We start from the raw sequence: 15,770 nt of genomic DNA, 5'->3' as shown, positions 1-15,770 counted from the left end.
AAATCTCTGTAGATGTTCATTGAAATGAAAAATAAACAAACTAAATTAAATGTAAAAAAAAAGTGAGGTTTCTGTAAGACTTGATAGAAAAGCGTGTGCGTGCGCGTGTACACACACACACACACACACACACTCACACACACTCCTCAAGTTACAGATCAAGGAGGAGATGTGGAGAAGCTTGGCTTGATAGTTTTACCATTCAGACCAAACATTTTGTTTTTTTATATCTGGCAAAGAAGCTTTGAAATGTTTTCAATCATTTTCATTGATAATAATGGTCATCATTCATTCTCCAGAACCACACATGTGTGTGCCAATTTTTCCTTTATAAAATGAAATTGCAATCTCCAATCGTTACCTGCCAAGTTTATATTCTTTTTTGTTTGTTTTCTGTTATTATTTTTTTTACAAGGGCAAGGCTGGTGTGCCCAAATTTATTGAAAATACTACAGCACAGCAAACAGACTCGAACGGCTCCACGTGGTGTTTTGAAATTCATCCCAACTGTGGGCTGAGTGACCTGCAGGTTGGACAGACTGTCAAAGTCCAAGAGTTCCAGCATTTCCTTAGTATCAGGATCTACTTCAATGATCTCCTGATCCAGGGCTGAAACCTCTGGTACATAATTATCTCTCCTTTCTCTCTCCTCCTCCTGCAGCTTAATGGAGATGCCCCTCACAGGCCCTCTCTGAATCCGCTTCATCACATGTGTGACATAGCCTGCTATCTTGTTCCGGAGTTTCTTGCAGGGAATAATGGCAATCTCCTCTCACATGCGCTTGTTCATGTGGAAGTCATCACCCAGGCGCGTGTAGCATTTCTCCATGATGACCCGGGCTGCCTTCTTCACGGTTTTGGTGCGAAAGCGGCCCATGTTGGCGGGTCCTTGGTGAAAGAGTATATTTTTAAAATTTAATGGACGTTTACAGAGACTCTGAATTTCCATTCATTCATAGCTGCACACTTTCCTCGCTGTTCACCCCTCTCCCTCCAATTTTCTTTTCCTCTTTGAAAAGAAAAAAAAAAAATTAAAAACGAGAAAAAAATTAACTGCTACACAAACCCCACCGCACGTGCCCACTCCACTATGCAGCTTTCTTCTTGGATACTTGTCATGACAATACCTAATCATAGAATTCTACTTTCCGGCAGTGCCTTTGGGAGGGTGGAGGGACAGCGCAGGAGAGGAAGGCCCTCTATGAGGTGGATTGATTCAGTGACTGGGATAATTGGGATGGGAGTGTCAGAGACAGTGCGATTGGCACAGGACAGAGCGGAGTTTAGGGCTGTTGTACATAGGGTCGCTATGAGTCGCAGGCGACTCGACGGCACATAACAACAGCAACAACAACAACAACAACAACATATTCCAAGCACTGGAATAGCTGAGTCATATGGAGTTTCTATGTTCAGCTTTCTGAGGAAATGCCAAGCTGCCTTCCAGAATGGTTGTACCATTTTACAATTCCACCAACCATGTAAAAGAGTTTCTACCTTGTCACATCCTCTCCAACATTTGTCACTTGCCATCCTGTTAAACTTTGCCACTGCTACTGGGGTGAGATGGTATCTCATTGTGGCTTTGATTTGCATCTCTTTTATTGTCAGTGATTTTGAGCATTTTTTCAAACATCTGTTGGCCATCTGATTATCTTCTGTGAAAATTCTTTCCATGTCTTTTGCCCATTTTATAATTTTGTTATCAGTCTTTTTCTTGGGGAGGCCCTATAAGATTCTGTAAAATTTTGGTATGAGACCCTTGTCTGAAATGGTATTGTGAAATGTTTTTTTCCCCCATTCAGTAGGTTTTTTTTTTTTTTTTTTTACTCCATTGGAAAAAGGTTTTGATGTGCAGAGGGACATAATCTTTAGAAGGTCCCATTTATCAATTTTATCCTCTTAAGATTGACAGCACCATAGAACTCTTAAACCAATTTACAACTGTGTGAAACTGCTATCATAGTTGGTGCAGTAGAAAAGGACATGAGAGATGGCTTGCAAAAAATATGTATGTCATCAAGTTTTGAAAATTATTAGCAGCATTTAGTTACTTTTCAATCTTATCAGTGTTTTCTCAGTTTCCCAGCTTCATTAGAACCTCCGTAGTGCTAGGACTCTGAAATTCAGACTGCATGTGTGGAAGGCGTTGAGCTGTAGTTTGAGCTGCGTATCCAGGGAAACTTGGGAGCATGGTGTTCTCCGTCATGCTTCTGACTTTTCACTTAATTTTGGGATTAAATGCACCCCAGGAGACCCATACAACAAAATGTAACATAGTTACTTAGCATAAAGAGGAAAATCTATATTTAATTACGTGAAAAAAATATATATGCACATGCTTTATTCCTGAATAAAAATGTAAATGAAAAATATATTTAAATCTTATTCTAGTTGTAAAAAAGAATATACATATTCATTATATATATATATATATATATACACACACACACACACACATACATATTTCATGATATATGTATATATTTTGACCAATTTTAAACTGTTGTTGTTGTGTACCATCAAGTAAAAAAATGAAAACCCCTTACCTGACCCACCAGAGGGTTTTCAGAGGCAGTAAGTCACACAGGATGAGACTGTTCATCCTTCTCCCGTGGGGCAGCTGGTAGGTTTGAACTGCGTGTCTTTGGGATTGCAGCACAGTTTCATACCAATGCCATTAGAGCTCCTGACTTTTAACATTTTTAACAGTAGAAGAATTTTATTTTAGACTGTAGAATTTGGTAAGAATCTTATTTCTCAGTATTTGACATGACTGGTTTGCAAATCTGAATTATACTTGTGCTAATTGGTTGACCTTGTAGGCATGGACGTTATCCTATAACTGCAGCGGGATACTTTAGAAGTCAAAATATTCTTTTTGAGGATGAGTATGATCTATTTCTCTTCAAGTTATCTTTCTTAGCATAGGAGATCATATAATTGCCTGATTCAATACGGCCAGTGTCAGTCCGTTTCAGATTTCCTCCACCCATCTCATTGAAGTGGACTCTTTTGGGGAAGCATTTTTTCCATATCAAAATCATATTTTGAGTGTCTTCTGAAACCCGAGCTGCTTATTTTCTGAGGTTATAGGGACTACATCAGACAATATTCTGTTGCTTTTACTGGCTAATCTTTTACAGAAAGATGCCCCTAGATCCTTTTTCCCTGTCTAAAAGCCCCACCTCTGTGCGACCTGAGGAATGAATTCTGCGCAGTTTGGCATCTTCAATGCTACCTGGGAAATGGGCGGGGAGTTTTATGGACCCTTTAGCTGCTTAGCTTCTCCGCCAGTCAAGGCTCCTTTATGCCCCATCTACAAGAAGTAGTTCAGGATGCTTTGAAGGAAATGGCAAAAAATAAGGCCCCAGGAATAGATGGTATACGAGTTGACATATTTCAGCTAATAGATGCTGCCCTGGACGTGCTTACCAAGTTGTACCAAGAAATCTGGAGAACAACCACTTGGCCAACTGACGGGAAGAGATCTATATTTGTTCCTATCCCCAAAAAAGATGACCCAACAGAGTGTGGAAACTATAGAACACTCTCATTGATTTCACATGCAAGCAAGATTCTGCTGAAGATTATCCAAAAACGACTGGAACAGCACATCAGCAGAGAACTGCCAGAAGTCCAGGCTGGGCTTAAAAGGGTCATGGAACTAGGGATATTGTAGCTGATGTTAGATGGATCTTAGCTGAAAGCAGGGAATACCAGAGGAATGTCTATCTGTGTTTCATTGACTATGCAAAGGCATTTGACTGTGTGGATCATAACAAACTGTGGCTAACTCTGAGAAGAATGGGAATCCCAGAACACTCGATTATTCTAATGCAAAATCTATACGTGGACCAGGAGGCAGTCATCAGAACAGAGCAAGGGAACACTGCATGCTTCAAACTTGGGAAGGGTGTATGCCAAGGATGTGTCCTATCTCCATACTTTTTCAACCTGTATGCAGAACAGATTATCTGGAAGGCTGGGCTCTATGAGGAGAAATGTGGGGTCAGGACTGGTGGACGATTTATCAACAATCTGCATTATGCAGATGACACAACCCTGATTGCTGAAACTGAGGAGGACCTGAAGCAGTTGGTGTAGAGGGTCAAGGACTGCAGGCTTCAATATGGATTGAGGCTCAATGTCAAGAAGACAAAGATTCTCACCACTGGGCCAATTGGCAGCATCAGGATGGATGGTGAAGAGATTGAGATTGTTCACAGCTTTAGTTTGCTTGGCTCCACAGTCAACACTCTTGGCACCAGTAGCCAGGAAATGAAAAGGCGCATTGCCATGGGAAAGTCTGCTGTTAGGGATCTCTCCAAAGTACTGAAGAGCAATGGTATCTCTCTGGAGACTAAGGTGCATCTGATACAGGCCATCATCTTAGCTATCTCTTGTTATGCATCAGAGAGTTGGACAATGACCAAGGAGTATAGAAGGAGAATTGATGCCTTTCAGCTGTGGTGCTGGAGAAGAGTACTGAGAGTACCATGGACTTCTAGGAAACCAAACAGATTAATCCTGGAAAGGGTTAAACCTGGTGGCTCCTTGGAGGCAAGGATTCTGAGGCTCTGTCTAACATACTTTGGACATATTGTGAGGAGAGACCGGTCCTTGGAGAAGGACATCATGCTTGGGAGGGTGGAGGGACGGCGCAGGAGGGGAAGACCCTCTATGAGGTGAATTGATTCAGTGACTGGGATAATTGGGATGGGAGTGTCAGAGACAGTGCGACTGGCACAGGACAGAGCAGGGTTTAGGGCTGTTGTATATAGGGTGGCTATGAGTCACAAGCAACTCGACGGCACTTAACAACAACTATAAAAGCCCTGCTGGAGACCTTTGAGATGAGGTGACATAGTGCTGCAGATATGGGCTTGAACATGACAATTGATATTCTGGGGATGGCACAGGGCTGGGCAATAATTTGCTTTGTGGGATGAAGGGTCTTTGTGAGTGAGAGCCCACTCCATAGCACCCCAAAACAGTCACAAGAACATGCTCCTATTTTCTACAAAGTTTACAAGACTATCAAACTGATTGTTATTGAGTCAGAACCAACTCATAGCTAATACTTTTTTGGGGGGTTCTGCACCTGTAAATTGCCTGGGAGAAGACTGTCAGTCTTTCTCCTGTAAGGTACCTGGTAGATGCAGCAGAGAGGCAAGGCCTTTGGATTAGCAGTGCCACTCCCCGTGGAGTAGGGCCACCAGAGGAGCCCACAGGACTATGGGGAATAGCACATGATGGTCACTAATGCTAATGAGGGTCACTACTGGTGGGCATATCATTGTCGATATCTGATGGATGCTGCTCGAAAGCAAAGAATACCAGAACAATGCCTATTAGTGCTTTGTTGACTATGCCAACACATTTGATTGTGTAGATCATAACAAATTATAGCTAATACTGAGATGAATAGAAACCCAGAACACTCAATTGCTCATGTAAAACCTATACCAAGACCAAGAAGCTATTGTGTTAATGGAGCAAGAGAACACTACATGGTTTAAAGTTAAGAAAGAAATATGTCAGGGTTGTACCCTTTTTCCATGTCTATTCAATCTGTATTCTGAGCAAATTATTGGGAAGCTGGACTCTATGAAGTAGAATGTGGCATCAGGATTGGAGGAAAACTCATCAATAGCGTAAGTATGCAGATGACACCACCTTGTTTGCTGAAAGTGAGGAGAACTTGAAACACTTGGAGTAGAAAATCAAACACTGCAGCCTTCAATATGGATTGCATCCCAATGTCAAGAAAACAAAAATTCTCATCTCCAGACCAATAGGCAACATTGTCATAGATGGAGCAAAGATTGACACTCTCAACGACTTCATGTTACTTGGATCCACAATAAATACACTTGGTACCAGCAGTCAGGAGATTAGGAGAAGTGTTCCCCTGGGAAATCCTGCAGTCAGGGACTTCTCCAAATTAGTGAGGAGCAATGATGTCAGTTTGAGGACTAAGGTGGTGCTGATATTCAGACCATGATCTTTTCCGTCACTTCCTATACTGTTGAGAGCTAGACAGTGAATAAGGATGACAAGATAAAAATTGATGCCTTCTAACTGTGAATTGGACAAGAGTACTGAATATCCAATGCATTATTAAAGCAAAGAACCGATATGTCTTGGAGAAGGTGCAGCCAGAGTGCTCCTTGGAGGCAAGGAGGGATAGTGAAAGAGAGGAAGATTCTCAACCAGGTGGATTTGCACAGTGATTGTAACAATAGGCTCATGTGTGTCAGAGAAAATAGGGATGGCACTGAATAGAACAGAGTTCAGATCTGTTATTCATAGTGTAGCTATGAGTTGTACAACTTGATGGTACTTAACAACAGTAACTGATAACTGAACTCTGGTAGCTTAGTGGTAAGGAGTGGCACTGGCAACCCAAAGACACTTGGTTTGAATCCACTGGCTGCTCCATGGGAGAAAGACTGGCAATCTCCTCTCAGGTGATTGACTGCCTCTGAGAACCTGTTTGGAGCATCAACTGTGAGTCTGTTCTGATTGGACAGTACATAACAACAATAACAACACAAAAACAACAACAAATAGAATTAGAGAAGATGATTTTTTAAAAAAAATTTTTGTTTTCAAAGATGTTTCAACAATAAACTTGTATTTTTGTGTAATAGAGGTATAAACAGCCAAGTAGGCTAAAGGCATAAGCAAATGATGAGAGAGATGCCTAGGTCACGGTGAACCTTTTCACACACATAGTGAATTTCCCCCAGGACCTTTCTCCTGGAGGAGACGAAGAGATTGACATTTTGAAACTTGATTTTCTGTAATGAAATGGTGATACATCCAGCATCTGCAGTAATTAGCTTTCCTTCCTAAAGCTGACTTTTTAAATTCAGAGAACGCTCACAGCTCTTTCATACTGAAAATTACAAAGGGAGGGTGGAAAAAGGAGGTGTGAAATGGATAAACCAGGGAAATCTCTCTGGAGCTCTTCTGTAAAGTTTTGTTCAGAGACTGTCTTGACACACTCCCCACTGGGTCTTCAGTTCTAGAAAATACCAGAAGTTATTCTAGTTTTCTGTAACATCTTGGGTTGCAACAAGGCTCTCTGTATATCTGGGGGGAAAACTTACCAACCACAGGGTTGATGTCAGCGGCAACAGGATTTGTTTTAGACCAAGATGCTATCCCTGAGTCTGCATCCTGTTCTGTTTTCAGAGAAGAATGTACTCGAAATGTCACCTTGCTCGTATTCAGTGGGGCCTGTGCTCCAACTGTCCAGAGGCCGCCAGGAGCAGCCACAGACTGATAGCTCGCTGAAAGCAGCCTCATTATCTCTCTCTGTAAATTCCTTTCATAAGTAATCTCTTGTGTCCTGGATGCTGGGCTTCTTTGTATGCTGTGCAGTGAAATAAAAATCTCAGCTAATGTGTGAACTAATTTTCTGATGCTCTCTTCCTACGCCCTTTTTAGTCCCCATAATGTCACCTCAACTCTAATTGTTTATTTAATTAACAAAGCTCATTAAATGGCCCTCACTGACGCAAAATGTGAAATGAAAAAAAAAGTACTATTTGGCATGGCTAATAAAATGGGAAAAAAAGTATGCATGTGGGGCTGGGGTTGGGATGATCAGTTAGAAAAGAGTATTCTGGAAAAATAGTTCTTATAGAAAATATTATAAAGAGAGAAAGTCTTCATTTTTCTTTAACTTATAAATGAGAGAAAATGGATCCTTTCATAATTTTTACCCTATTATGCTCTGCACACTCTTTCAGAATTGTACAATATAAATATATGGTGATTATATAAATACAATCACTTTCTCTACAGTAACTAGTATTTAAGCTGAATTGGCTCTAAAAAAATCTCACGTTCATACCAAATCTCTCTCTCTCTCTTTTTTTTAAAACTGCAGACTTCTTGGCAGAAGTACTTGAAAGATATTTCCAAAATACTCACCTTTAAGAAGGCTCTGGTCTTCTCTATTACTTTGTAAAATACTTCCTAACCTGTCTTCATGAGTCTGCAGCAGGGGCCAACATTTTAAGGCTTCATCACTGACTGAAAAGTTGACTATTGGAACTGACTCAGATGCAAAGAAAGACAGGTACTAGGTTCCCTGCTTCCAAAAGGTCACAGGCTTAGGGTGCTCTGGTGGCCTAGTGGCAAGAAGTTGCACTACTATTGGAAAAGTGCATGATTCGAATCTACCAGATGCTCTTCTGGAGAAGGAAGGACAATCTCCTCCTGTGCCAGTTGGATCTGATTTGATGGTACACAACAAAAACCAAAACAAATAAACAAACCAAAAGATCACTGGCTTGAAGACCCTGTGGATTGGTTTTTCTCTGCACTCATGGGATCACCAAGAGTTGGAATTGATTCCACGGTAGTTTGTTTAGCTTGGTGTTTTGTTGTGGTGTTTTTTTTGGTGGGTTTTTTTTTTCCACTTGTCTCCCTCCCTTCTCCGGGAGGCTGTTGTTTTTGTTGTTCTTGTTAGGTGTTATCAAGTCAAGTACGATTTATAGTGACTCTATAAACAGCAGACCTGGGCCTTGTTCTATCCTGTACCGTCCTCATCATTTCTCGCATACTTGAGCCCGTTGATGTGGCCTCTGTGTTGATCTATCTGGTTGGGAGTCTTCCTCTCTTTTTTTGACCCTCCACCTTTCCAAATATGATGTCCTTTTCAAGGGATGATATTCCTAGCAATATGTCCAAAATATGAGAGGCGAAGCTTTGCCACTTTTGCCTCCAACGAACACTCTGGCTGTACTTTCCCAAAGACGCTATCTGTTTGGTTTTTTGGCAGTCCATGGGATCTCCCTCTGTACTCTTCTCCAACCCTCTCACACAAATCAATAACTGCTTCTGTTGTCCTTATTCATTGTCCAGCTTTCAGATGCATAGCAAGTGATGGAAAAGCCACAGCCTGAATCAGGCTCACCTTAGTCTTTGAAGTGACATCATCACTCTTCAGTATTCTGGAGGGGTTCCTGGTAGTAGACTTGCCCAATGTCAATATGTCACCTGATCTCATGGATTCCTGTAGGGAACTGGAAAGGTAGTTAAGCCTCTGCCCTGTGCTGCCTAGGCCTTCTCCAGGATGAGCAATAGCTCAAAGCTGGGCCACTTTGCTGAACCATGGTGCTTGAGAGGGGAACATATACCACAAAAAGCAATGGATTCCCGTCATGACAAAAATACTTAATCACATATCCCTTTTAAACAGTTTTCTCCCTCATCTGTTTCAATGCAGTATAAATTATCGAACCGATCTTTCTCAGTCTCCTCCCAACCCCGAGGTCAGTCCTAATTTACAACAGTGGCACTATGCAGTATTTGTCCTTTTGTGACTGAGATACTTCACTCAGCATAATGTCCTCCAGGGTCACCCATTTTGAATAATATTTCATGAGTTCCTTGTTTTTCAATGCAGCATAGTATTCCATTGTGTGAATATACCACAGCTTCTCTATCCATTCATTTGTTGATGGGCACCTGGGTTGTTTCTAACTCCTTGCTATTGTGAACAGAGCTGCAATAAACATGGGTGTGCATATATCTACTTGGATGTCAGTTATGGTCTCTTTGGGGTATATTCCCAGTAGTGGAATTGCTGGGTCAAATAGTTGCTATTTGCAACTTTTTGAGAAAACGCCATACTGTCTTCCACAGTGGTTGCACCATTTTACACTCCCACCAACAGTGAATAAGGGTTCCAGTTTCTCCACAACCTTGCCAGCTTATGATGTTTGCTGTTCCATTAAATTTTGCTATTCTCATTGGGGTGAGATGATATCTCATAGTTGTTTTGCTTTGCATCTCTCTTAGAGCTAGGGATTTTGAACATTTCTTCAAGTGCTTGTTAGCCATCTGAATGTCGTCTTTGGTGAAGTGTCTGTTCATATCCTGTGCCCATATTTCAATTCGATTATTTACCTTTATCTTGTTGTGATGCTCAAGTATTTTATAAATTCTGGATATAAGTCCTTTATCTGACATGTCATTACCAAATACTTTTTTCCAGTCTGTGGCTTCCCTTTTTACCCTGTGATTAGGTATTTTTTGTCATGATGGGAGTCCAGAGCGAAGGCTGCATAGTGGAGTGGACCTGGGGGGGAGGGGCTGTAAAACAATGAAACAATTTTCTTTTCCAAGAGAGGAATGTACTGGAAGGGGTCGCGGGAGGGAGGGTTGGAAAGGGAGAGAAGTGCAACAATGAATGAATGGAAATCCAAAGTCTCTGTAAATTTGCATTGAAATGAATAATAAAAAAATTTTTTTAAAAAGCAATGGAGTTGAATCTGGGGTCAGCAATGCTGTGCTTGATCAGGTTGTCTCCTCATTTCTCTGTGGCTTTGTCTCTCTCTCTCTCTCTCTCTCTCTCTCTCTCTCACACACACACACACACACACACACACGAGGCTGGTGAACTAAGATCAGTATCAGGGTCAACAAATTCTAGCACATTCCAGATTAGATTTTATTTATAATGTAATCAAGTCGCATTCCCGTTGTGTTAGTGCCATAGTCTGTACTGATAACTAAAGACAGCTGGTTCAAATTTACCAGCCACTCCATGGGAGAAAGATGAGACTACCACCAATAACAAAGGGCCAGCTAAGAGCTGACCCGAAATCGATGGCAATGGCTGAGTGAAGGCATTTCAACACGGGAATACTATTTAGAAATGAAAAGGAGTGAGCATGACAGATCCATGTTATCACATAGAAGAACCAGCATTATCCTATATGGGAGATTGTTTTATTTTTTTTAATTGTGATTTTAATGAAAGTTTACAGAAAAGTTGGATTTTCATTCATTCATGGTTGCACATTTTCCTCCCTACTTTCCCAGTTCACTTTTTTGTTTTAAAAAATATTCATTCATTGTTACATAATTCCCCCCTCCCCTTCACTTTGTTATGCACATCTTATTCCGGACTGTTGTCATACAAATAATGCCTAATTGTATATTGCTTTTAAACAGTTTTCTAAGAAAAGAGGGGACAAATAATGAAAGATTGGAAGATCCGTTTGTGCCATCGAGTCAGAATTGACCCATAGCTGAGGCTCCAGCGGGTTTTCCGAGGCAGTTAATCACACAGGAGGAGATTGCCAATCCTTTTTTTTTTGTATCTGGTTTCTAAAGAAAGAAGGTAGACATATAAGACCACATATTGTAGGATTTTATTTATATAAAGAATGCAGAAAAGATGCAACAATAGACACAGAAGGCTGACTAGGGCTTGATGTGGCTGGATCGAGAAGTAACTGCAAATAGTCTCAAAGGATCTTTTCAGTGTGACGAAAGTATTCTAAAATTGGGTTATAATGATGGTTGCATGAGTCTATACATCCGCTAAAAATTAATTGAGTCATACGCTGAAAATGAATGGACTTATGACATGCAAGTCATTATCTCAATAAAGCTATGAAAGAAAATGATAAATAAATTTCCAACAATAAAAAAGAGCAACCAAAGCCCTTGAGCCTTTCCTAATTTAGGGAGCTTCACAGATGAGGGGAAGAATTGACCACCCCAAGGTGGTTGCGGTGTTTCAATTCAGAACAGACTCATAACTTATCTTCCTGAAGGTTTCCAGAGGCAGTAAATCGCAAAGGAGTTGATTGTCCATCTTTCTCCCACAGAGCAGCTGGTGGATTCCAACCTTGTGCCTTTGGGTTGGCCACACAATTAGCCTAGTGGTTAGGAACTATGCTGACTGTGTGACTTACTGCCTTGGAAAACTTGTTATTTCTTTACATCACCTTCCCATTAATTTTGCTCCCTGCTCCCTTCACCCCTATTCTGCTCAAGGTTCATGATCTAAGGCCCGCAATCAGAGAAACTCATGCCTTCTCTTCTAACGCAGAGATTGACTCGAAGGTAAATATTGGGCACAAGCAGGGCTGACCATAGTTCTCGCTGAAATATAAAACACATTCTCTCCTTCAATATCAGAAGTCTTACATGTATTGTTTTGAGGGCTGGAACAAGCCACGTGACATGAGCTCTGGTGGCCTAGTGGTAAGAAGGTGTGCTACAATACCAAAGGCACACAGTTCAAATCCACCAGCTGCTCTTCAGGAGAAGGATGAACATCTCCTCACGTGTGATTTACAGCCTCTGAAAACTCACCAGAGGGTTCGTTATGGGTCAGTACCAACTGGACAGCAGACAGCAACAATACTCTGCATGAAGGGACCTTGTCTCTGGAATGCTGCATATAGACAGAAACAGAGGCTTGAGCTAGTTTGACAGAGAGAGAGGCTGCTGATGACATCATTGCGATTTTTGCACCATTAGCATGAAATGAAGTGTCTTCTTGGATTTCTCAATTACACAAGGAATAGACATTCTCAAGTTGCCACATCTCAAACAACCTCACTTTCTTCCTTTTAACCTTAATTACTTGGGCTGAGTTTTTGTTTTTAGAACCCTGAGTGTCTTGACTACAATGAATGTCCTTCCAGTAGAGAAGAACATCCAATATGGGAACCCTAGATGCCTGAGTGACCGTGGTCAATTTAGGTCCTGGTGAAATATAGGGTGTAAAGAGTGGTTTGGAAGTTGCTTTGAATAAAGACATAGTCATGAGGGATCGATGTGCCTCAGTCCCACTTGTTTTGTTATCCGCTCTCTCTTGTCCTTTATTGCAAGCTCCTTTCCAGTCATGAGTCATCGGGGAGGGAGAGGACCTCATTGCTATGGGAAGCCATGCGGAAAAGGACATGATTCTTTAATGCCTAAAATGTGACTCTGAATGCTAATAGTCCACCAGCCATCTGTCAGTTTGTTATGCTGTGGTAGTGTGCACGGTGCTATGATATGAGAAGCTATGTCTTTACTACTATTTCAAATGTCAGCAGGATCACCCATGAGCGACATGCTTCCACAGAGTTTGCAGACTTAAATAGACTAAGAAGAAAGACTTAGAGACTCACCTCTGAAAATTAGCTGGTGAAAAACCCTACAGGTCCCGATAGGAGAGTTTGGTACAGTGTTGAAAGCTGAGCTCTTTAGGTGGGAAGCCACGTAGTGGCTAGAACGACGGACCCAAGCATCGTAAGGATCATGAAGACGGTGCAGCACCACTTGGATTTGTTTTGCATCGGGGTCACCATGACTTGAAGCTGACCTAGTAATAGCAGCTGAGCATAATGATAACAACCAGAAAAGTACCAATGGTGACAGCACTCACAAACGAAACAGCATTATGGTCTCTAGTGATATTAGCGCCATATGGTTATTTGCCTTTATAAACAAATTCAAAGTACAGTTACCAAGTGTACCTCCTCTAAAACAAATACAAAGATGTAAAATTTTATTTCTTATTGGCTTTGGAGAAGTTTATGGCAGTTGTGGTGTTTGCCTACAAGTTGGCTTTTATTTATTTAATTTTTTTTCTTTAGACATTTAGCTCTGGTCTCCAGCTACCTTAACTGAAGATGTCTTGGAAATCAGCATCAACTGTGGGACAAGGATAAGAGAAGGAGTGTGTTTCCCACATTGGGCAGCAAGCCTTGTGGTGGGCAAGGCTTGTGGCAGCAAGACGCTGGTGAGAGTGAGACCCTGGTGTTGGAGAAACTGACATTTCTGTAGACAAACGGTGGAAGGTGTGATCTGAGGTTTCTTGCATTTGTGCCGGCCATAGTGAACGGTTTGGCTGTTCTTGCTGGATGCTTGAAGGAGAAGTTGACTAGTAACTACTTTGAGGCAAATCTTGCTGGATGATTTGGGTTTGAACTGAACTGAAAATCAGAGCCTGCACTAACTGAGGAATTGTGCCTTGGGACTACTTGGCTAAACCTTGAATTTTCATCAGATGATAGTCTTTGCCTCCCCCATCCTCCCACTTACTTCCCTAATAAACTCCATTCTCGGTAGCACAACTTTAAGTCAGTGAGTCAGCAAACAATTAAAACCCTCTTGCTGTTGGTGGGCCTCTACAGCCAGCATAGGGCTGGGCTAGGGACTCTTGACCTGATTTCTGCTCTGAGGTGGTGAGGGGCTGTGCTGTTCTTATTCCCTTTGACCCTTTCAGAAAGATGCTCAGGACCTTCTGCCACCATTGCCTGTTCTCCCTTCTTTAGACAGTAGTAATTCACAGAAACACAGAAAAGGAAACAAAATGTCTTTTCCTTGAAATCAAGCCTGAAATTAGATGGAGTTGCATATTTGCAGCTAAGACTATTTACTGTTGTTGCGTAACTGTTGAATCACCAAGGATCCTTGTCAAGATTATATTGGCGCTCAGGACATCACAGAACTAGGTGGTAACCAAGGAGCTCTTCCTAGAGCTGAATGTAAGACAGTCCCTTGTGCTGTTAGAGGGGGCTGTTGTTTTATCTATTTTCTGAATTTGTCCTTATTGGGGTTTTATGAAGTGTTTTGGACTCTGCGTGAAATGGAACTTCTCAAGCAGTCTAGAGTAGAACTCTGCTAATGCTGAACCAGCTTTCCCTGGTATAACGTGCTTTTTCCTAAGATAACTGGATCACAGCAGATTGACGGATAAATCGTGAAGAGCTGATGAAAGAAATGGGTTGTCTTAACTGCTAGGCCAGTTTCTAGTGACCACACTGATGTTGATCAATGCTTTCCAAAATTCCACTAAAGAACCACCGTATTAGAATTACCAAGCCCCTTAATGGTGGTCTGGTAGGTTACGTATCAGATTGTTAAATGAAATGCGAGGAGTTAAAACCAACCAATTCCTCCATGGGTTAGAAATGAGGCATTCTACTTCTGTTCGGATTGACAGTTTTGGAAACCTGATGGAAAGTTGTCACGCGCTGGAATAGTCTTGATGGTAGTGAGTTCATTAAATCACAAGTTCCCAAACTTTACCCTGCAACCACTGGACAGTGTATCTCAGAAATACTCACCGTAAGCAAACTCTTGAGAAGATACTCTTGTGTACAATGATACTTGAGAGTCACTGGTTTGGACCAGGATGAGGAATCTAGGTGATGAGAATCTCTTATTGAACATGACCTGCTCTTGAGCTCAACCTCCCTTTTAGTCTAAAACTACAGGAGGAATTGTTTTTATTATGTGCCGTTGAATCAGTTATGACTTCCAGCTGACCCTCCAGAGCAGTTTTCAGAGGCTGTAAATTGTATGGGAGGAGAATGTCCGTCTTTCTCTCTCTGAGCAGTTGGTGGATTCCATCACCTGCTTCTGGGTTGGCAGTGCAACTCTTTAATCACTAAGCTATTAGAGCTCTCTACAGGAATATTCAGGAGTTGAAAATTTTCTGGTGACGTAGTCTGTAGGGAGTTGTGCTGTTCACCCAAAGGCTGATCCTCTCTGGTGATTCAAATCCACCAACAGCAACTCCATAGAAAGCTGGACAATTTCCTCCAGTGTGACTTACAGTCTTCTTAGAAAACCTGCTGGGAGATCAGCTGTGACTCAGTTCCAATCCCAAGGCAGTACTGAGTCCGGTTGTGTATGTTCTGACTGGATTCTCAGACCTGCAGAAGGATAGGCAGTGTTTATAGTTTTTAAAAGAATGAAGAGGCCTTACAATGCAGCCAGCAAGCTCACAGTCATTGCTGGAAGCCAGCTGCTTTGGCTCTTAAAATTCACCTGGGATGTTGGCAGCTAGCCAATCTTGCAGGTAGAAATGATGTGACTTTCAATACTTTGACTTCAAAACCGTGGGTTTGCAGGCACATGCAAATTTGTGAAGAAACAAAATTCATTATCCTAAACATAAACGCTTCACTTTGATTTTTTCCCCCTCATTTTCATTCAGGACTTCACAGATG

Source organism: Elephantulus edwardii, unplaced genomic scaffold (assembly GCF_000299155.1).
Source record: "Elephantulus edwardii isolate Elephantulus edwardi_28Jun2011 unplaced genomic scaffold, EleEdw1.0 scaffold00087, whole genome shotgun sequence".
Classification (NCBI taxonomy): domain Eukaryota; kingdom Metazoa; phylum Chordata; class Mammalia; order Macroscelidea; family Macroscelididae; genus Elephantulus; species Elephantulus edwardii.
The sequence above is the reverse complement of the archived record's forward strand: the minus strand, read 5'-3'. Positions refer to the sequence as shown.